Source organism: Meleagris gallopavo, chromosome 1 (genome assembly GCF_905368555.1).
Source record: "Meleagris gallopavo chromosome 1, MGAL_WU_HG_1.1, whole genome shotgun sequence".
In the NCBI taxonomy this organism is placed as follows: domain Eukaryota; kingdom Metazoa; phylum Chordata; class Aves; order Galliformes; family Phasianidae; genus Meleagris; species Meleagris gallopavo.
This window is the reverse complement of record NC_139404.1, coordinates 59207174-59231494: the sequence shown is the minus strand read 5'-3', so window position 1 is coordinate 59231494 and position 24321 is coordinate 59207174. Positions and strand designations below refer to the sequence as shown.

Below are 24321 nucleotides of genomic sequence, written 5' to 3'. Positions count from 1 at the left end.
AGGCACCTCTCCCTTGCACACCCTTCCCTAGCACTTTGTCCTCTGCCTCCCAGGAACGCACCTCAGTGAGCACGCTGTGTCTCACTACTTGCAGCGTAGCTGAGATGTGTTGGAAATAACCAAATAATTTTCTAGGACAGTATCTCTGATAAAGATTTTATTTACAGTTGCAATGGCGGGCCTCCTGCAAGCAGGAGTGCACACAGAAAACAGCGTTACATCTTTTATTCCCTATTGCCCAACGCTTATCTCTTTCTCCCCTGGTTCCTCATTGGCTGAGTACTGCAGGTTCACAATCTTCTCGACCCTTCACTAAACGTGGAAACACTGGACATACATGAATTTTTGCTGCCTAAGCGTAAATCCGTAGTTAATTAATTGACTTATTCCACACTTGATCATTATTTTGCAGATATCTGCTTGTCCTTCCTTCCACAAAGATAAGCTTGGGAGAAAGACAGAGGGGAGTATCTTGGTGCCTGCCTGTCACATCCCAACCTTCTCACGGAGTGAGACAGTTCGGCCTTGTGGAGAGGCCCTAGCATCTTTGATGTTACTAAATCTGTTTTTCTTTTGCTGGGAGTTTCTTATCCTAACAGAAAACTCTACAATATGTTTTCTACTCCCTAACACTATACATTTAACAATTATTACAGTTTTGCAAGAAAGAATTAATCACATAATTCAGTAAAAACATGACGCTAACATATACAGTAATATTTTACTTCTTAGATCAATTATTTCTAAGGATAAGTTACAGAGTACAAATGCATTATGTTCTACTTCAAACCAATTGCTCTTTTTAATATCAAATGCAGAAACAACATTCCATTCCCACAGATGTCACTGGGATTTCCAAAGTAGTACCTGAGTGTTAGCTAAATGCCCTTGATCAGCTTAAACACTACTCAGAAAACCTTGATTTTATAGAATCATAGAATCATTTGAGTTGGTAGGGACCCTTAAAGGCCATCTGGTCCAACGCCCCTGCAGTGAACAGGGACACCCACAGGTAGGTCAGGTTGCTCAGCCCTGTCCAGCCTGACCTTGGGTGTCTCCAGGGACGGGGCATCCACCACCTCTCTGGGCAAATTGCTCCAGTGGCTCACCACCCTGATTGTATAAACTTATTCCTTACATCCAATCTGAATCTCCCCACTTTTAGTTTGAAACCATTTCCTCTTGTCTTGTCACGACAGACCCTGCTAAAGAGTCTGTCCTTTCTTACAGCCCTCCTTCAGAAACTGAAAGGCTGTGCTCAGGTCTCCTCCAAGCCTTCTCCAAGGTGAAAAGCCCCAGCTCTCAGCCTGTCCTTGTAGAGGAGCTATTCCATCCTGGGATCATTTTTGTGGTCCTCCTCCAGATGTGCTCCAACAGGTCCACATCTCTCCTGTAGAGGACTCCACACCTGGACACTGTTCTCTAGGTGAGGTCTCACCAGTGCAGAGCAGAGGGGCAGGATCACCTCCCTGCTCTGTTTTTGATACAGCCCGGGATACAGTTGGCTTCCTGGGCTGTGAGAGCACACTGCTAGCTCATGTCCAGCTTGCCATCCACAAGCATGCCCAAGCTCTTTCTGGGACTCTCCTCTTACTCTGTAAGAAAGAGATTTTGCTGTGTTTGGGCAGAAGGCATCTCTACACCTTTCCAATGCTGACAGCAGTCCCACAGTGGGACTGCACCAGGCCCAACACAGCATGGCCCAAGCCACGATGGCAGCTCTCACACCGTCACACAGTAGTGCTAGCCAGTTCCCTTGCTGCTAGCAGCTGCATGCAGCAGGTAGAGTTTCCATCCTTTGTGAATTCTCCATCCTCTGTGAACAGCTGCCGTTGCACTTTCTCAAAGTGCCATTTACGGAACATTAAGCTTTTGCAGAGGTTTATGCATCTCTGCTTTCTGTAACTCCTTTCACAGTACTGTGACACCTGTGGACAAAACCAGCAGAGTTTGCCATCAGACAACAACAAATGGCTTTTCCAAGCCATATTACCTATCCTTCCTGCTACCTTTATCACAAATCGAGTCTTACAATATTTTTTCTGAAATTGAGGGCAAGGGCTATTAATTCTAGAGAACAGTGTCACACATCAGCTGCCACTGATTTTCTCTCTGCCTGAAGGTCAATAGCAACAGCAACTGTATCATATTATGTGGTAAGGGAGAGAAAAGGGCACATTAAACATTACAATTTAAATATGAACTAGAACTGAGGAAAAAGGCTGACAAGCCTTACCATGCTTCTTCCTGACTGTACAAATATGTCATAAAATCAAAGAATGGTTCCAACTTGGAAGAGAGTCATAAGGACAGAGTCTAAATCTTGGCTCCATACAGCACCACCCAAAATCCAAATCCTCTGTCTGAGAGCAGCATCCCAATGCCCCGTGACCTCCTGCACTCAGGGCCATGCCCACTGCCCTGGGCAGCCCTTTCCATGCCCACTGCTGTGGTGCAGCCCCTGTCCCTAAGCCCAGCTATCCCTCCAGGGCCGTTCCCTTGGGCCCTGTCGCTGTCACACAGAGCAGAGCTCAGCGCTGCCCCTCCGCTCCTTGCCAGGAGCTGCAGCCACCATCAGGCCTCCCTCAGCTCCTCTGCTCTGGGCTGAGCAAACCCAGGGCCCTCAGCTGCTCCTCACACATCTTGCCCCCCAGACCTTTCTCCATCTTTGTAGCCCTCCTTTAGACACTCCATGTCCTCAGACTGTACTGCAAAAATGCTCATCAGTGCATGTTCTCACCCCTCTTTTTTTCTTCCCCCCCAAACTCAGCAGTAATAGAGTCACTATTTCCTAGTTTGCTTGGTTTGGCAGTCTCACCGATCCTAAGAGTACCGTCCTTCATTCAAGGATTCAAGTTTTCAAAAAATCTTTGTTAATTAAGAGAAAAAAAAGAAGTTCAGCCCACCTTAAGTATCCTGAAAACCCAAACATGAAAACAGAATCAACAATTCAGTGAATCCAAGTTAATTAGCATTTTATGCTTAGCATTTTGCATCTACTTCTTGAGTTTTTCAAAGCTCACTAGAATGGAGCCAATTATTCCAGCTCCTTCTGAAATGAATGTTTTTGTGTCTCAAGTTGGCTACAGTTGGCTGAAAATCTTAATTACTTCTTTGCCCATTAGCAATAATCTTTCAAAACAGACAACATCTGACTTTGTTGTTTACAGGTATGTTGCTTTAGAGATTTTCAGAAAACTAAAAGATGTGTAGATGTATCAACAAGGAGTTCTGTTTTCTTTGCAGGTAACTTTCAAAGAAATCAGAACACTAAAATATTCTGAAAGACACAGTAAAAAGTTTCTCTGAAACATTTCTCTGCTCCTACTGCAATGGTTTCAGGACTGGAAGATAGTCAGGTTTATTTTTCCATAACCATAAAAAGCCAAGCTTGTTTCCTCACTACCATGTGCACAGATGAGGAGTCTCATTTTTTTCACAAGCAGTAGGAAAGTAAATCTCTGACTTAGCTATGAGGCATTCAAAGTCTCTGGTTATTCAGGTGTCAGCAGCCAAGAGCAGCAATTGCTCCTGCAGAACACCAAGATGCACAGCACGGAAGTGATGCAACTGGAAGAAGATGGTGCTGAAAAAATAAAAATACCTTACAAACAGTCCACAAGCTGGCAGGGCAGGAATCCTAGAGCCCCAAATGGCAGTGAAATGAGTGCCTTCATCACTGGAACATCACCACTTCAAAGAAAGGAAGAGGTGGTACAAGATGGGACAGATTGTTGGATGCTCTACTGGAGCTTTGTATGTCCCACAACAAACACCCTATTTATCCCCATATTGCTCTATGGCCATGGAGTTCATCTGGCAGCAATATTGACAGTATTCTCCAAGTATATCTCCTGGAAATACAGCCTGATTCAAAGGGACATCATTTCTTTTCTCCAAAGTGAAGTAAGATTTGAAAGTGCTGTTGAAGTATCACCAGATTCAGTACACACCTGGCACTCAGTATTTTGGCAATGAGTGTCCCCATGAGATTCCCTTGCCCCCATAACAATAAAGGCTCATGCCATCCGACTTGAGTATCACTTCTGCATGAGCTGCTTTAATGGTGGTGCATGAAAACTGTGGCTATAAACAAAGCCACCATTCAGCCACAGCCAAAGATGAGATGTCATAATCAGGCTAAATTTAAGTGTTTTCCCAGCATTACAGTAAGCACAGTCTCCATGAAGACTTTTGTACCATAACACCTTGCCATAGAATCCAGAACACTGATGCTTTTACCAAAATGACAAAGTTATGCTGTACACAACCCAGCCCAATCCAGAGGCTGCCCACGGACAATCCCTGTGCCTCTGACTTCAGCAGCCTCAGGAGGGCCTGCTCTTCTCCAGAGAGCTGGCCTGGGCTACTGAGGCCGGAGGAGAAAAGGGTCAATCAACCCCGAGTTCTTAAGTCTGATCCTCTCTGGCCAGTTCTCACCTTAATCCTCTTAATAATAGCATATGTTATATCTCCTTTCTTTTTTTTTCTTTTTTTTTGCTGTCATGGTTCTTACAAAAAAAAAAAAAAATTACAAATAAAATGGCATTAGCTGTCTTAAAAGCAGACAAAATGCCATCCAGGAGCTTCTACTTATTCTACTGAACCTCAGTGTCTTTTCAGATTCTACATCTGGTCTGATTTTTGAGTGGTGCTGTGTGGAGTCAGGATTTGGACTCAGTTATCTTTATGGGAGCCTTCCAACTCGAGATATTCTATGATTCTATGATTTGCAGGCTTCATCTCAATATTGTTATTGTCTCCCAGAGACTCTCCTTGGGGAGTGTGGATTCCAAAGGTGCCAGAAATGACCTCCTTGGCAGGCAGAGCCGTGAGTCCATGAAGTTTCATCCCACGTGCAGACTGCCTCTCCCTACACTTCAGTATCCTTGTTCCCCATGAAATAGTGCGACTCTTGCATAGCTTCCTCTATATTTATAGGCACCAAGATTAGTCCTATTCTGGAAAGTCTGCTTCTCAGCTGCCTCTTGAAATAAAGGGAGATTGCCCATGTTTTAAGGGCAATTTCTTAAGCTGCAGAAGGATCTGTTTCAGACCCAGTAGCTTTTTACAGAAATCTCAAATATTTTAATTCCATTTTTCTGTAGACTTTTCAGTATGGGATATGTAGGATTAGAAATCAGAGGCTGGAATCGTCCTCGTCAGCCCTTGTAAATGGTTGGAAATCCTGGCCTGAGCTACAGCTCGTTGCTCAGCCCACTCTTTGCTGCTGCCTGGCACAGCAGATGTGCTAACGCTACGTTCCCTATAGTACTGTTATGGGGAAATGCAGATAATGATGCGATGCCAAGTGTAGTCTCTGTCAGAAAAACAATGTGTAAATGTATCAAACCATGGCAGTTATTCACCCTGATATAGCAACATGAATTCTATTCTTTTCTAGGTTGATATTATGAACAAACAGCTCATTCTTAGATTACTGTTTCTAAAATTTGAGTCTTTTAGGAGGCTGCTGCACGTACGTAACCTATGCTTTCCATTTGCATTGCTCTATTACCACATGAGCCTGTTGAATTCTCCAAAGAATATCAGATTGCAATGCACTTTGCTTAGCCATTCTGTTCCCTCCTAAGACCAGGCCATTCTTCACAGCAAACTCCAGTCTGAATTGGTAATGCGAGCTTGCCATGTAATTCCCCAACTACTTTACAGTGACAGCCTTAATGCCTTTTTATAATCTCTCATCTTTTACTGTGCCTCTGCAAATTTATTCCATATTTCTGAGAGCAAGCAATTCCCTTTTCTCATATTTATATGCATTATATTTCTGGGTTTCTTTATCTTGTGTAAGTCATGTTTTCAAACCTAATACTGACTCTTTTTTTTTTTTTTTTCCCAGCAGCTATAACAAACTAAATATATAACAAAGAATATAAGAGCAGGGCAAATGTGCATCTGTGCCTGACTTGCTCTCACTGCTCCTCCAAGGGAGCAAAATCATTTTTCCCACAACACTTTCTAAGTGGCTTTGCAGGTTTATAATATAACTTGCATAAGCTTCCGTTGTTATCAACACAGTTATTTGAAACATAGGCATTGTTGCGGCTGGGAGAAAGATTAAACCTTGTGTCCTGCTTGTGAGGAGGACCATCTTAGAAAAACTTTCCATCAGGAATTCTGTGGATTTTTAAAGATTTTATGTGATATTCTCAATCTGAATTTTTATCCAATTGGGTGGTTAAACCAGCAGTTAGGCTCTCGTTCCTAGAATACTTAATTTAGTCTCATGTATAGCTTGGTGACATTAATTATTTCACTGTCTTGGAACTAATCCACATGTCTAAGCACTTTGCAGATATATTTTGTAACACAGCCCCTATGAATTCCCAAGAACAAAGTGGAATGAATCATTTAATTTCTCACTAACATGTTAGCTGTGCCTATCAACAAGTCTCTGTTCATCCATCAAATCTAGGCTGAACAGATACTTAGGCAGGAACTAGAACTGCCCTGAACACACAAGTAGAGGTTCAAAGGCCATTGTATGGTTGTAAATATGTTGTATGGTTTACCCAGGAATTTGATGTCTGGTTGTCTCTTAATAGTCTCCAAACTGACAGGTTCAGTAAGTCCCACCTAAGTAATTAAAGACTGTTGTGGTTTCACATTCCTGATAGTGCAAGCATAAGGCCAGATTTTCCTTTTCCATGTCAACATCAAGTGTGAAATCCATCTTTTTTCTTTCACTTTGGTAACCGTGACATAATTTCATGCATTACATTTGCATGCACCCTCTCAACTGCGTTTCTAAAGTGAGCCTTGGTGTGAATTCTTCTGGTAGTTTCCAATTGCAATCCAAATTTTTGCTTTTGCAGAACAAGACACAGCTGGATGTCAGAGACCTGCTAGGAACCAGATGGATCCCAGGTTGTGACTGTACTACTCAGGGATTATGTAAAGCAAAACCTGTTGCTTCCTTAGGGAGCCCCCTACAACTTTTTCTCTGAGTTGGGACACAAGCTAACTCTGCACTGTTTAAAGGCAATGCTGGTAGGATTCTTACCAGAACAAAGTCTTTTCCTACAATAGGGAGAAAATGTTAAACCTTTCAGTAGGGTTTACTCCAATTTTATTGAGCTAGATCTTAAACTGTTAGTATGATGATTTTCTCTACTTTTACTATAGATCTTTTCGAACGTAATAGAGGAATTAAGGTTTCTGCTGGGACCATGCAGTCACAGAAGGCTTACATTACTATTCATTCAATTATTGCAATTATTTTAGTATTGGGTATTACAGGAGGTTTAATAAGGTCCTCCATATCTCCCACACAGGCATTGCTGGAAGCATTGCAGATTATTTCACATGCATAATACAAGATGTCTTTTCCTCCACACATGAAGTGTTTTCCGAGCACATAGCACTGTCATTCCTTTACCGAGTATCTTATTACTCAAAGCATTACTTGATAGCCTGGAATGTAAAATTTAAGAGTTTTTTCAAAATTATAAGGTATGTTTATAGTCTTTCATAGCAGTTTATAATCTTAAACCAAAAAAAAAATGACATGTAGACTGAAGCAAAAAATACCGTGGCAGGAGTGCAATGTTCTGATTCTTATTTGTATATACCAGAGCAGTCTCATTTTCTTGTAATAGTTATCCAATGGACTACCTACAATAGTTTACTGCCTGCTGGGTAATGGTTCCTTTCTAATCAATTTTAGATTATTTTTCTCCATATTTACTCATATCTTCCTTCACAGCCCTTTTAAACCAAAATCAATTTCACTTTTGCCTCAGTCATCCTGGCTGTGGGTGGATAGACTCTTGAAATTCATTCCTGGAATCCCACTTAGAGCCTGTGCCATATTTGTCTTGGTCCTAAACACACACACACAACACATTCAGCTTGTTGGACAGCCTGGCCAAGGCGCTTTGTCACCATCTGTGATTCAATTGCTACATAGAATCCTTAGAGTTGGAAGGGACCTCTGAAGGCCATCTAGCCCAACTCCCCTGCAATGAACAGGGACACTACAGCTAGATCAGGTTGCCCAGGGCCTGATCCAGCCTTGCCTTGGAAATCTCCAGGGATCAGGGGCATCATCCTAAATAACTCTGGGGCTCAGTTCTGCGCTTTAAGCAGCCCAAGTCTGCATTCACACACAACTTGATAAGCCCATCCCCTAGTGCTTTTCCACTATCTTACTATGACCAAAATTAAATTGTTCCTACTCTGCCTTTGCAGGGGAGCAATGAAAGGTGGAGAGAAATCCTTTCATGCAGTATTGCCTTAGGGTCCACTTTGACGTTATGGAGCCATGTGCTTTCCAAAGAGACAACTTCTACCAAAATTCCTGAGTCCGACACCTCTTGCAGCAACATCCAACAAGAAGGAAAACCAGAAAACAAAACACATGGGGGTCAACACAGAGGCATGTGCTCCTTCTCATGCAGTGAGGACATCTCCAAACCTTCTGGATCTATCACTGAATCCTAGTGAAGAGTTGAGGAAACAAATACACATGTAGGCTCTAACTTACCTATGGACTCTCAGTTGTATGGAACAGTGATGTATGACATTTGCATGAGCTGCACCCATGTAAGACCAGTGGTTATTTTTGAGAGTGCAAATCTTTAGATGGAGCAGAAAGAAAACCTAAAAACCTAAGTTTTTTTAAAGATTGGTAGCTCCTGGATGTCTCAGTGCTGGAGCTCCTTCCAACTGAAAGCTGCTTTCTTCTATGTGGTAGGAAGTTAAAAGAAATAACTGCAGCGTGAGTGTAAACATTGCTGTTGTAAAGAAATATAAAAGAGGGAGTCTAGACTCCAATGGCAGTGCAGAGAGAGACAGATTTCACATAATGGATGGGGAGAAACAGAAGGGAAAAGAAACAAATCTTCGGAGGTCTGAAAAAGATAGTAGAAGAAATATTGTTTATGTGTATGCAGGTAAATCCTACTCTTTTTCTCCATCAGGAACTTACTGTAATAAATTATGGGGAATGGCTGATAAGACTTAGAAGTACAGATAAGTTGATATTCTCTGTTGTTTTTCCTGTCCAGCCATAAAGATGTCTGTGTCCTGAGATAACAAATAAGTGGACTGGCTTAACAGTGAGAAAAGATTTAATACTGAGTTTTCATCTAAGCATTATTTGGGCAAGAGAATGGAAGAAGCTCAAATGCTTACTGGTCCTTAATATGCCTCAGAGTCCACGCTGCCTTTGTTTGGGTAGGGAATAATGCAGCAAGAATACTGCGGTTGTGAGAAGATCCCTAAAACTTAACTTGACAGCAGCCAGTCTCAACCGTAATCCATTCAGACTGGGAGCAGTATGGATAAGCTGGTATCTCTTTGGAATAGTGTTTTCCAGACTTTCTAGACACATATCTGCTTTCAGCTTTCTTGGTTCATCTGCCTTCAAGGGATCTCCTTAAATGTTCACACTCTGGTTAGACTTCCAATGGAATTTAAATATGCCCCTTAACATTACTAAATCAAGATTATTTCATCTTATTACTTAAGTTTCATGGTTGCTATTTTTTTCAATGGAATTTTAAAACTTATCTATGGGAAGAGTGCTATGCAGATGAGGGAAGCATAGAAAAGCTCTTTTCTTCAAAGTATGATTCAGTAATGAATTTGCACGTACAAAACTGGAGCGACTGGCTCTCAGAAGAGCTGTACAGTGCTTGTTTAGACAGTATATTTTGAAGCAGCCAGTAGGTTTCCATTAAAAAAGAAGTATGATGTGGAAAGAGTAGCTCAGCTTAGTGGTACTCAGGTGGATACCTGTTTGCTTAAACATCTTTTCATCTTACAGGTCTTATAGTAGAGGGCTGTGTTTAAAAATAAGAGCAACTTGTTTGAGTGTAGTGCCCAGTGTGAGGAAAAAATCCTGTTTGAAATCTTAAAATCTAATGTCTCTGCAAAATTTCTTCTTTGAATGGCTGGATGTCATCTTCCTCCTAAGGGAAAGGAGGAGGGCAGAGGGAGAGGAAGAGCAAGACGGAGAGGGGAAATGACTGGAATTACAGAGGAAAATTGTGAAGACACAGGCATAAAGTGAATTGGGGAAAAAGACGAAAGTGTTTCAGATAGAAAACAGCTAAAAATTGAGGCAGCATACAGGCAAAAGAGCAGAAAAGGAGGATCAGCTTCTCCTGGCAAGAAGGGAAGTGGTCCATATCCTCATGAAGCCACTCCGTAATCATCAAATGTCTTGGAGCTCAGGGAGGTTCCTGATGACTGGAAAAAGCCAAGTGTCCCACTTACCTTCCGGAAGGACAGGAAGGGGCATCCAGAGACAGATAGATTAGTTTTCCATTCTGGGGAGGTTATGAAGCAGATCCCAGCACATAATGGATGCAGCCATTACCTTCAGGTGAATAGCTGGCTTACCAATGTCTGACCATATCTAACCAATATGACTTTTCTGTGACAGGGTGGCTCATGAGCATGCTGTTTCCTTGATTGTGCTACAAGTGGAGTCTGCTCCTATCTGGTTAGAAGATACAGAGAAGCCAGAGCCAAAGAAAAGGTTCCTTCCCAATCACTTAGATCTCAGCAGTGAGATGTCATTGGAGGCTTTCATAATGCATGTTGGTCAATGTATATCTCTAAATGTGCTGTAAGCAACCTAGTGCAATTCTTGTCGAGATAAGAAGAATTCTGGATAACTAGAGAGTAAAAGATCTGTAAACTATTGGGCTTCTACACATGGTTAATAAATCATGTTTTATAGGGTGATTTTTACTGTATATTTGAAAAGTGCCATACATTTATAATAGAATGGTTCTCTGAAAGGTTAAATGTGCGCTACTGAACAAAATGTATTACAAACCTGCTACTGCTGGAAGGGCGAGTGCTCTTTTCCCTGAAACCAAAAACAAGCTAAGGTCTTGAAAAATGACAGGCGGAAGCTGAGCTTTCACAGCAAGATGTACGTGCTCTGTTCTTAGCAGAAATAAATTTGAAGGAAAACAGAATTACTGCTTCTGATGCAGCCAGCTGGGCTGGGCTGTTCTCAGAACATGGAATTGCTGGCAATCCTGTCCGAGCATGCCTGAGATGAGGTCTATAGTTAAATGAGAAGATGGAAGACTCAGTTGCCACTATTTAGGCAGGCCTCATTTTTGCATGTCTGTAAATTATGGCTCCATTAGCACAAAAAAAACCCACAATTAAATAAGTCCTCAAACACATTCTTCACCACTCTGCTACCAGTAATGAAGTCAAAGCTGATGTTGTAAAGCAATTTAAGAGCGCTTTAAAATCTAAAATGCAGAGGTATGTTAAAACCCACCACTCTGTACATCAGTGCATCTCTCACAGAAGTGCATCCTACAAGCACTAAGGCTGTGACTACCTTATACTCACAGAAGGCTTGCAAAACTATTTATAGGAAGTTTTTCTTAAAAAGAGACCCTCCATCTTTTTTCAAAAAGGAACCCTCTAAAAGCATCTAAATCCAAGGGGCTATCAAGTAAGTTTATGGATGGTTGTTCACTGATGACATTTTCACAATGACTGAAATCATTAACCTGTCACAGAGAATCACTTATCAAAGAAAAGACTGTAAGGCAGGGGTGATTTTTCATTATTTTTCCCCTGGAGAATCACAGAGCACTTGTCCCAACTGTATGTTTGATGGACTGAAAGAGCTGCACCTCAAAAAACAGAGAAGGAAGAAGAAAGTGATTGTTCCTGAATTGATGGGGTTGGTTTCTTAACTCCCACACATAGGAGGATGGTTCCCATGTCTGCATGTTCGGATGTAATGCTTTCCAAAAGAATACACAACAAGAGGTTTCTATCACTCTTCCCAGCAGAGCACCTGGATATTTCAACAAAAGACCAAATTTGCTGTTCTAGTACAGCTAGTTACACCTTTGGGTCACTTGGGAAGCAAGGGTAATGGAAACACACCAGCCCAATGGCTGGAAAACATTATTTCTCAGAAGTTCTTATTTGGGTAAGAAATGGACACACTGTGCTTTTCTTTGGTCCCCTGGGTGTTACTGCTACACATTCTAACATGGCAGCCTATAATTTCTGAGCTAGCCCTAATGGATGACGTGCTCGGATACAAACTAACCCCAAAGTTTTGGACGGCATTCAAGTATTTTTTACCATGTTATCCAATGAACACCAGTACACTGCAAAATCCTTTTTATTCCTCTTTCTGCAGGCGTTTCCAAGGGATGCAATGTTTTGCAGCCATAAGCAGACCCTGCAGAACACCAGTGTTTGAGTGGCCATTTTTGTTGCAGCTCCATTGCCTACTTAGCAAGGACAAAAAAGCCAACATGTTTGTAACTGCTGCTTGTAATACTCACCAATACTCAGACCAATAAGTATTGCAAGGGTGAAAATTGTGGAGATCCCAACCAGTTGTGTAGTCTGTAGGGAATATTTCTCCTTAAAGTATGGGATTCCTTGTGATCTATTGAGACAGAGCTGTTTTTTGAGAAACTGCACTCGGGAAGGAAGAGGTGGAGAACACTAAATGCTAGATTAAAACAACCTTAAAAAACGTTCCCAAGGATGTTACCTCATTTTCAATGAGGAAGTGAATTCGATATACAGAGGATTTGAAGAAGTCTTGTAAGAAACACATTCCCACACACTGGACATTTCTAAGCATCTCAGAAGACAAGCTATGAAACATCTATCTGCCATAGATGAAAAACTTAGAAGGAGCCATGTATAAAAATGAAGATGTCTCCTGAGGGTAAAAGAGATGGTTAAAGATGGCTTCTCTCAATGTAGGTCTAAAGAGTGTACTAAATCTAAACCAGACCTGTTCCAAATAATTCCCATACACAGCAGCAGAGAGAGAGAAAAACTATGTGTAGAGGTCCCAGTAATAAAAAAGATAGCAAAATTTAACTTTAGCTCAGTATTATTTCACTGGCTGTTTTTTAAGGAGTATCTTTTATTACATATGCTTTTTATGAGGGTCCTTTATTTTTTTAGGGGCTTTGACAAAAGCATGTTTCCTTTTAAGATGCTGAAAGCTGTTTTTGAAATAGCTGCTACTAAATTCTCTAAGGCGGAGCAGAATATGGCTTTCTTCTGTTAGAGGGGATGAGCAGTTTTAAGAGGGTCATATTTCTTTAAATGTGCTTGGATAAGTTGGTGGTTTTTTTTTTGTTTTTTTTTTCCAGCAGGAGTAAATTTAAAAAGTGTTTGTTGCTGTATCATCTCATTTTATACTCAGAAATTGCTTTTTAGAAAATATAAAGTAGTAGGCAATATAGAAGGAAAGTCAACCCTTAATCTAAAACTCTGGGGTGTAAAAGCATTCAACTCCAATACTGCATATTTGCAAGGTTTGCAGTTAGCATCCTCAAAAGCTTCTAGAAGGAACAGAATGACGCAGGTTATATTCCCCTGAACAGTGACTCTTCTAGTACAGGCTGCTGCGTGTTTCCAAGAGAACCAGCAGTGTTATTGTGAATGCACTGCATAATGAGATCTCAAAATCTGATGAAAACATCTAGCGAAAGAGCTCATCAGCAGCTCCCACACTAGCTTGGTTGGAAGCTTTATCCTTTGGCCTGAGTTTCCTCCCAGATGGGAAGCAAGACAACTGTTTGTTGCTCAGCAGGCTCCATCCCTATCACACGGGTCCAGAAAAGCACCTCATTCTCACACCTAGACACCAACAACAAACTCGTTTTCTTTTCCTTGATCTGGGCGCTACACAGGACAACACACAGCTTCTAAAACAGAAGTGTTTGGGGTTTGTTTCCCCTCCAGATAGAGGCTGGTCTGCAGCAGCATATCCCACTATCCAGTGGGATATGGGACCAGTACTCTGACATTTTCTTTAACAACCTGGATGAGGAGGTACTGAGATATTGATACATCAGAGGGTTCTGCTGCCATCCAGAGGGACATCAGCAGGCTAGAGAAATGAACTGGCAGGAACCTCATCAAGTTCAACAAGGCAAAGTGCAAAGTCTTGCACTTGGGAAGGAATGGCATCAGGCAACAGTACGTGCTGGGAAAAAGAGAGCTCAACAGGCTCCTATCCATGTGTCAAACACCTGACAAGAGGGAGCAAGGAAGACAGAGCCAGGCTCTTTGCAGAGTGGAAGAGTTAGAAACGGTGGGCACAAACTGAAGTACAAGAAATTCCAGTTAAACATCAGAAATACATACTTATATATGTATACATACATATATTATATATATATATATATATATTATTATGAAGGTGGTCAGACTGCCCAGAGGAGTCGTAGAGTTTCCATCCTTGGAGATACCAAAAACTTGACAAGACACTGCCCTGGCAACCCATTCTAGGGCAATTTCTGCTTAGACATAAACCTTGTTAGAGCATTTTTGTGACATGCTAACCCAGACCTAGAACTAAGGTTAGCATAAGGAACAGCAAGTAAACCTCTACTACGTCATCAATGAACCTATTGTGATTATCATTCTACACTCAAGATGAGTCAGAGTTTGAAGTTTTGCTGAATTCTAGATTAGGTCTCTGAAGACCCAAATTAAAATCTAAGTACTTTATGATTTTATTCTGTTGGCCAGCAGAGGGAGGAAAGAGAAAGAAAATGGGAAAAAGTCATTTGTGATTTTCTGAGGCTGAATAGCAATTCTCTTTTATATTGACACCAGGACTTCACTGCCTCAGGGCCAAACTCTTGCTTGTCAGAGCTGTGATAATGGATGAAACCACATGAGATTTAATTATTCTTTAGGTACTTGAACACACTGAGCATCCTGCTATGTAGCTAATATCAAGAAGTGAATTCAGCTGTAATCTTTGCTGGCAGCTGACACATCATTGCAGACAACTGGACTCAGCACAGGCTTTCATACACCTAGAATCACATTTGATGTCTTAAAGTCTGTCTCATTTATTTTTTGTCCCCTTGCAAGGCCGTAAAGTGAACAAATGAGACCCCCTTGGCCATTCATAAGGGTGTTCTCTGACAGAAAGTGAGGAGAGAGCACTCTTGGGTGTTTTCTTCCAACAACTATCCCTGAACTGCACTCAGAACTGTATGGGAGGGTGGGAGACAAGATGCCCCGATGCCCCATCCTGCCTGTTGCTTTCAGTCCCTTACTGTCGAGGGAAGGGCTGCTGTTCTTTCCCCTTATGCTCCCCTATTGCTAGGCAAAGTAAGGACTCACTAATCATTTTGTTCACATGTAATGCTAAACCAAGTAATTTTAACCTCAGAGAAATTAAGATTGCAGGACCTGTCCCCCCACAATTCTATCAGCTGCATTTATATACTGTTGTGTTGTTTCATTTTTTTTACCATGCCTATGTAGCAAAAGGCAATAAATAACACATAACAATGAAAGTTATAGCTGGAAAATCAAAGAAACAAACAAAAAGAAAAGAAGCTATAGTTTGATCTAAAATTACATCATCCCTATGTCCAATTCCAAATGCTGTTATTAGCTTTGGCCCCCAGGTGAATAGGACACAGGTTGCACTACTGCACCAGTGCTCTTCTGAAACAAAACTATGAGTTGCACCAGACATCTTCATTAGTCCCTCTCCTTCTCCAGAAGTCCATGCTGGCAGTTTTAATGGAATGCTGCTCACAATATTTCCAGGAGCACACAAATGGTGCAGAGTCCCAAGTGCAATGTTCAGAACTGAATGTACGGCACGTAGAAGCCAGTCAGTCAATCAACCTTCAGTGACACGATTTCTTCTGCACATAATTGCCTCATAAATGGCCCTTTGGAAAAATTTTTACTCAGGCTCGAGCCTGGCTCTTGATTGAGATGTCTGCAAAACTTCTGCCTGAGATTTGTAACTTGGTATGCAAACTCAGTTACTCTACATAACCTTTTCCAGAGCGTTGAAAAATGCATAGCCGTTGGAAATCTTTCAACAGAAAAATGGCAAAGAGAAAAAAAAAAAATGATGAAGAGCCTCTCTCCTTGCTTTGTTATTTAAATGTGTCAGAAGTTCCTCCCAGCTATATTTGACAGCAAACGAAGAAACATGTGTTGTACAGTTAAAAGCCGCAATATAGTCAAAGATGGAACATATCCTTCTCTTAAGTTTCATATGAACCCTAAAGGAACACATGGTGGCAGCAGAGGAGGAAAGTGAGAAATCATCCAGAGGAAGCCTGAAGATAAACTTTAGTGACCTGAGCTGCAATGTTCCTTAGTTGAACGCATGTTGCTGAATCACAACCAGGTATGACTCTCCCAGGAATTGTACACTGAGCATCTGCCTGCAGCTACTCAAATCCAGGCAGAAGACAGATGACCGTGCAGCAGCTCAGCGACACTTTGTCACTTGGCACTCTCTGCAGGAACCCCAGGACAGGGTGATCACATTGAACCCAAACTGTGTGGCATCCTTCACACAACAAGCTGGCCTAGAGGTATTCCCCAGCCCCCTGCCACCTGCTTGCATACACATCTCTCTTCTGGGAAGCCTGATTCAACTGTCAGAGATCTAGGATAAAGAAAAATGAGCTTAATAAAAGTAGAGGCAGGCAAGGAAAACCTCCAAGCAACTAAACTGAGGTTTTCTACTCTCAGAAATACCTGGTGTAATTGAATCTGTTGCAGCTATTATGGTCATCTTTGGCTCTTGAAAGGCAGGTGGGTGCACCCTTCTTCTGTCCCATAGCCATGGAAGGCTCCAATGGCAAAATAAGGCATCTGACAGTACTCAGACACCTCTCCAGCAAGACTTTGGGGGCAATTCCAGTCAGGTCACTCCTGCATGGATTTCTAAGGGAGCTACAGGTGAGAAGCAGCCCACAGCCTGTGTTTTTCTAAACTTTGTGCTTTTACTTTGGTACAAATAATATATGAATTCCTGCTGAGGTAGAGAGTTGTAGGGAAGGGTACTCCTCTTGCTTTTTGTAGGAATTGTATTTTCCCAGAAATTACTGGGCTGAGGAAGGGGACAACTGCAAAGAAATTCAACTCAATTCATTCCTGTTTAAGTGTTTTCCCTTCTTGAACACAAAGGGAGAATAGATCCCTCACAACAGATTTCAGAACCAGGTATCTCCAGCAGTGCTGTGTTCACAGTAAGCTCCTTTTCTGACCCACATAATGCCACCAGTAAACGAACACCAAAGGAAAGGCCTGAGTAGCCGTCTGCTGAGTACTTCCAGCTCCACAGGAAGGTACCATCACGTATGATGGAATACGTGTCTACTGGGACACAGTACAAATGCAGTTCTCCATAGTGATGTCAGCTGACTGCTGGCATTAGTGCTCAGGTAGCTCTGTATAATGTAGATCTCAAACCATTTCAGTGTGATCTGTGGATTCAGAACTGCAGGATTTGGAAGGAACCTCAGGAGATCATTGAGACCAACCCTCCTGCCAACGCAGGTGCACTACAACAGGTCACACAAGTAGGCGTCCAGATGAGTTTTGATATCTCCATAGAAGGAGACTCCACAACCTCTCTAGGCAACCTGTTCCAGTGCTCTGTCTCCCTTACAGTGAAGAAGTTCTTCTACATGTTTTTATGAAATTTCCTACATTCAAATTTTAGGCCGTTATTCCTTGTTCTATTGCTACATACCACCAAAAAGAGCCTGACTTCATCCGTTTGCCTCCCATCTCCTTTTAGATATTTCTAAACATTAATCAGATTCCTTTTCAGTCTTCTTTTCCCCAAGTGAACCAGGTTACTCAGCCTTTCTTCATACAAGAGATGCTCCAGGCCCTTTATCATCTTTGTGGCCCTCCACTGGACTCCTTCTAGGAGATCCCCATCTTTAGTGAACTGGGAAGCCCATAACAGGACACAGTATTCTAAATGTGGCCTCACCAGGGCGGAGTAGATGGGGAGGATCACTCATCCCAGCAACTAAGAATCCACTCCATGGTCAGTGCAAGAAAGGGAAGAAGTGGCAGTGATTAGGGACATTGGGACACCTGTAGCTGACTACCTTCACGAATGGCCAACCGCACTTTTTCGTTCAGGACCCATTTCTCCTCCCCAGCCTATTGCCAGTGAGCTGTCACTTCCAAATGTGTGCCCTCCTCTTCTGCTCCCATTTACAAGTCTAAACATGGAGAGTTGTGATTGATTTTAAGGCATGTTGTGCTCTTGACATCATACACACAGCGCACTTCCTCTTCTCAGCCCATGGATCACACTCCTCAGTTATCTTCTCTTGGGTTATTCACATACCCAGTGATACCCTGTCCCCCTGTTAACGTAGACTGTGCCTTCCTTGTGCAGTACTGGGAGTAATACAGGTGACAGCACTTCTACCAAATACTTTGGACAAGGAAGGCAGGACCTTGGGGCTTAGGTCATGCTCTGTAACCATGTGGGAGAAGGACAGCAAGAATGGCCATAGCTTAACACAGAAGAGGTTAATTAATCATATCACTACGCACTGCCACTTTCAAAAGGCATTCTGAATACAGGAGAAGCCAGTTCCTATCAGCTCTACTCAAGTTTCAACTTATTTCCAGCTTATATAATCATGTTTTTAATAGACCAGGTAGAAGTTAGTATTTACTAAGCTAGAGACCACTATTCACACAAGGATCACACACACGAACTATTTATTCTACCCTTGATACACATGAATTTCAGGACCTGCTAGTCAGCAATAGATTTTTGCAGCTTTTTACTGAAATAGGGCATTTAATGGGTCCATTCAGGAATAGCAGCCAAGCAACTGTAAGTTCTTCCTAAGCAGCCAGGCCCAGCTAATTTCAAAACGGATTGCTCTGTGAAGAAAGGACAGCGCATCCCAGATCAGAGAAATAGTATACAGGCCCAAATCTCACATAAAATAGTCTCTTGGTGAGAGGTAAACAGTTTTAAAATGTGTCAGAGAAACCATTAGGAGATAAAAATTCACAGAGCAATTTTGCCAGAGAAAAAGCATAAATAAAAAGTGCATCATTTCTTTCCCAGACTTTCTCGCAAGTCAGCTGCATTCAAAGAGATATGCCACAGCCAGAGTTGAACTAAAGGCAATTAAAGAATGTTGGCTGTCTTATATCAAACTTGCAGTTTGTACTCAGCACTTTAATTAAAGGCAGCAATTATATAAATGGTGCCACTAAGTGGAAGGAGAGCAAGGAGTGTAGCAAGCGTAGATTAAATTTTTCTTTGAGAAGAAAAAGAGCAACTGATTCTTATTTGTGTGTGGGTGCATTCATTCTGTATCCAAAGAAAACTTACACACAAAGAGCTGGCTTGCTCTTGCAAGGAAATGTAGATGCTAAAGCAGCTTCCAGCCAGTTCGGGGGAGGGAAAAAATGGCATCTCATCTACTTTGCTTCAAGGACATGCTGATCTGCTTTTGAGCTTGTAAGTTTTAGCTATGTCAAATGTTTCAAATTCTTCTCACAGGCCTTTCAGTATATGTACAAATATGACAGGCTACTTAGAGCATTAGAAGGAAGAAACCTGAGCCCCAACATTAAAGACAAGGTATTCTGGGAGAAAAGTAATTAAAACTCTGGATTTTCTCCATAGTCTTTTTTTCTTTTTCTTCCATTTAAAGAAACGTCGTGCCACTCATCTTAAACCAGCACTCACTAATATGAAAAGAAAATATTTATTCAGTTGGCAGCTTGTAGTTTCATGCTGAACTACATTTAAGTAAACAGAAAAAAAATCTACACAGAAAGAAGCGTGAAACAGGATAACATCTCCACTGCAATTAAGCAGAACATGCCTCTGTGATAGGAGAATGAACTTTGTGCAGTAACTGCTAAACATTCTAGAAGCACCAGGACTCACTGTGTTCCTGCCTACTGAAGCCTATTTGGGATTTCATATTCTCACTTTTTGTACCATGAAGAATATGCACAGAGCACTCAAGCGCATCCATCTAATACCAAACAAGACTCTCTACACTTTAGGATACAAACTCCAGAGTTCACAAAACAAGAAAGCCAAGTTAGCATCGGTCGTATCTTTGGGCCTGTGGAACAGTTGGCAGCCAGGAGATCTTGTCTTCTGATTTTGAACATCTCTGCTGGCAGCACAGACAAAGCACATACAAAAGTTACAGCTGGTTCAGTACACTTATCTTCCCACTTTATATGGAAAAACATCAGTACTGTGGAATTTCTTGCACAGAGATGTGTTTCTAATGGGCTGTCAGGAATAACATCTACAGCATGGTAAAGCCATAGTCCTGGAGAGAAAAGATATTCCTCAAAAGCGATGATGTATGGTTTAATTTATATTTTTTTCTTGTATCAAACAAGTTTAGGACTGAAGAAAAGAGCTTGCTAGGATCTATACTTTCAGGAAATACTTTTCACTCTAGTTATACAATTCCACGCTTCCCCAGTCACCCATCTCCTCTATTTAGTATCTCAATCACTTCCTTCAAAAAGTCCAAACAATTCTTCGTTCTGACATTCTCTTTCCCCCTGTGAGTACTAGAAAAATGGAAACATCACTCCCATTATTAAAAAGAAAAGAAAGGAAGACCGGGAGAACTGCAGACCAGTGACCCTCACCTTTGTGCCTGGGAAGATCATGCAGATATTTCTGGAAGCAATGTTAAGTCACATACAAGATGAGGAAGTGGTCCAAGATAACACGGCTTCACCAAGAGCAGATCATGTCTGACCAATCTGGTAGCCTTCTACAGGGGAGTGATGACATTGGTGGACAAAGCAAATATGAATGGTGTCATCTACTTTATCTTCTGCAAAGCCTTTGACATGGTCCACAACATTTTCTTATCTCTAAACTGAAAAGATACATATTTGAAGGGGATAAGGAATTAGTTGGATGGTCACAGCCAGAGTGTTGTGGTCAGTGGCTCTATGTCCAGAGGGTGGCTGGTGAAAAGTGGTGTCCCCCAGGGGTCCATCTTGAGACCAATGCTCTTCAACACCTTTACACATACCACATAGGCAGTGGGATTGAGTGTACTCTCAGCAACTTTGCCAATGACACCAGGCTGAGTGGAGCAGTTGATATAATGCAAGGAAGGGATGCAATCCAGAGGAACCTGGACAGGCTTGAAAAATGGGCATATGAGAATTTAATGAGGTTCAACAAGGCCAAAAGCAAGGTGTTGCACTGGGGTCAAGGCAATTCCAGATACACTTACAGACTTGGAAAAGAACTCTTTGAGAGCAGCCCAATGGAGAAGAGGTCCTGATGGACAAAAAGCCAGACACGAGCCAGCAGTTTGTATTTGCAGCCTGGAAGCCTTCATCTGTAGGAAGTACTGCATATCACATTGGACTGGAGGCTCTCTCGTCTCTTACCAGACATCCCTGTTTCAAACAGATGGTCCAGAAGGAGAGCACACAGCAGATCCTGGAGGACAGTGTAAACAGCAGATGCCTTACATGTTCATTTTAATTATAACTCTGAGCTAGAATTCCAAATTATTCTACAGAATGACAGCTTCCTTACAAGGCAAGTAGTTAACCCCCCTTAGTACCTGGGCTACTCATTTACAGATTAGTAAAGAAAAAATGTTCAGATGAATGTTTATTGCTTCTCTTGAGCTTTACCATAAGTTTTCCTTAAATTTCAGTAGGAGGAAAGTATGAGCTAAAAAAAACCCCAAAACAGGCTGGAGGTCCTGCTACTTCCACAAATGGGACCCACAGCCTGGTCTCACCCCATAGCACTGCCCAGTGTGCCTGGGATTCTTTTGGGATGTCAGATGGTTAGTGACAGGTTTCCTTCTCCCCGTCTAAATGCCACCAAGAGGAGTGAATGAGTAGCCCATCCTATCCCTGCAACTTTGGAGGTTTCAACGAGTAGATTATTCACTTAATGTTGTACACGTTTTCACTGAAAAAAAGTCTCAGCAGCCTGTAATACAGCACTGAATTAAAAACCCTAGGCTGCTCTATTTTCACAGCTGAAGATGCATTGGGGAAATCGTATCTTTGAGCCAAAACCCACACCATGGTTGCTGTCATGGTGGAAGAGCAATTTTTTTTTAAGTTAATTATAACACAAAAGTCAGTCATCAGTAACAGCAGCTTGATAAATACTGCAATTTACAACTTCACTAGTTCAGGAGAACTATTATTTTTATAAGGATTGACTGATGTTTTCTGACTTGTGCTAGCGTGTTTGAGGCTTTCTTCCAGAATTAGCATGGGACAGCGACTGAAGAGAGAATGGTTTCTTTAAGCAACAGAGAGGCTAGCATTTGGCAAGTCAAAAGGTCACGTGTAGCTCCTAATTTATTAAACTATTGTACCTGAATGGCAGATGGCATAAAGGTAGGCTGTAGCACTTAAGTCATTTTGGCAGCAGATGGTGGTCAAGATTTCTTGGCCAGACAATAGCCATGAGGTTTCCTCATCACGAGCACTCTTATATTCATATTTCCATACTTAAGTGGACTGCAACATACAGCAGATTGGAAGAGAGCAGGCAGTAGATGTTTCTTGGCTTGTGTATGCATGTATTTGCTTGTATAGGCATTATTCACAAATACACTCACTTCCAAGTCTAGTATTTATCCAAAGCTTCTTAGGAACTGGTAGATAACTCAGCCACCACTTTTCCTTCCTCAAATATTCTGTGTCTATTCAAAAGTATACTTGAAGCCTTCCATTAAAAAAAAAAAGAAAAAAAAAAAGACAAAAAAAAGGCTCCCAAACTCCTGGCAAGCTGAATTGTGTCAGCATGGCCTTTGTAGTATGAGAAGAGGCTAACAGCTTGTCATAAATAAATCTCTCTGACACTTGAAGACATATCTACAATGGATGAGCTATCATGCCAAATTCCAGGTTGCTAAAAAGAAGAAAAGTACCACTGTTGCTAAAGAACTTCATCTTTGATATCCATGCTATGGCAGTGGCATTTAAAAATCAAATTACTTCTGGTAAAATCAGATCATCTGAGATGAACTGGAGTTACCAATTTTATTGTGACAGATGAGTGCCAATTGTGAAAAGAACTTGACATTAAACATGTGCCTAACCCTGAGGAACCATGTATTTCCTATGCACATCTCTGAATCTTCAGAACTGCAGCACCACAAGATGTGCTGCAGTAACAAGATTTCTAAAACTGACTGCTCAGGTTTGAAATTCCAAACCATAAAAAGTCTACAGAAAGATGGCTTGAATCACACACTTTTTACCGAATGTACTCCACAACTTCTTAATGGAGGAAAAGTACACCAAAACCTGAAAATCTCCAGCTTAAGTTCAGGTATTTTGGTTTGTGACTGATGAAGTCCAGTCTCAGTAGGCTGAAGATGTAGAGTGTTGGTGACTCTAGATGGCAATTTTCATTGATATAGTTTAAAATACCAACCAGTCTATAATGCCCATAGGTCCAACAGATCAGTGGCCATCCAAAGAATTACCAAGGTTGGTAAAGACCTCCAAGGTCATCCTAGCATCAATATTTCCCCACAAACCATGTCCCTTAGTACCACTTCTAAATGCTTCTTGAACACCTCCATGGACAGTGACTCAACCACTTCCCTGGGCAGCCCATTCCAGCACCTGATAGCTCTTTCAGAGAAGAAATTTTTCCTAATATCCAACCTGAACCTCCTCTGGCACAACTTGAAGCCATTTCCACTCATCCTCTCACTAGTTATGTCAAAGCTACTTTGGCTTTGACTTTCTGGAAGCTGCTGCTCTCTGACAGAGAAAGCAGCCCAGCTTCTACCTAGAAAAATGTTTCACATGCTGTAAGCAACACCCGGGGAGGAGATGTGGGGGATCTTCTCTGGTGTTGCCCCCACTCTGAACTGTCACTGCTCTTGATGGGCCATAGGCACTCTCCCACATCAGAGGAAGGCACACGTACTGCCAGCTCCCATCTCACTGTCCTGCTGCTCGGCACCATGCATCAGTGCCTGCTTCCCTCTCAATGCCTGTAAGCGAGCCACTGTGCTGGAAAGCACACTCCTGCCAGTGCCAGGAGCAGTTTCCTCGCTCTTACCTCAGTCAGCCCCCTGCTTTTCTTGTCTCTTAACTCATTGCTTCATCCCTCTTTCCCTCCAGTATCCCATAACTGCAAAGCAGGGCTTTAATAATGTATGTGTTCCCTTGCTGTACATGCCGAATGCCTGAGAGCGCTGTTTTAATGAGTCAAGTCTGCCTTTTTATCAGTATTGCTGTCTGAGGCCACAGCACACTCAAACCAAACATTTTTTGAAGGAAGTTTCTGGGAAGGTGAGAGGCAAACCCTGCAAAGAGTCAGGGAGCTGGGGGGATGGGGCAGCTGCTTTACCTCAGGCTGGTTTGACCCAGGATTTCTCTTCTTGAGGGCAGAAATCCCATTATTCATTCATGTAGTTAAGCAGTTCTTAGGAAGACTGTGATTTTCTTTCTTTGTAGATACTCTCACCACGGTATAGTGAGAGCCATATGCTCATTTATCCTCCTTATTCAATGCTC

At 41.9% G+C, this 24321-nt stretch overlaps 1 protein-coding gene across 16 annotated transcripts in view; it reads right to left on the bottom strand.

The window, feature by feature from the left end:
• Positions 1-24321, bottom strand: part of LOC100542571 (uncharacterized) — a 55853-nt gene that overhangs the window by 15509 nt on the left and 16023 nt on the right. For 5 of the 16 annotated variants that reach the window (XR_014884793.1, XR_014884792.1, XR_014884784.1 and 2 more), the window contains one exon: positions 18521-22302. The exons of 2 other annotated variants lie outside the window; for them this stretch is intronic. The gene's annotated coding sequence lies outside the window, so the exon portion shown is untranslated. Of the gene's footprint in view, positions 1-149; positions 1929-18520; positions 22303-24321 lie in introns of those variants that run through there. 9 more of the 16 variants (XR_014884789.1, XR_014884794.1, XR_014884790.1 and 6 more) reach the window with 7 other exon arrangements.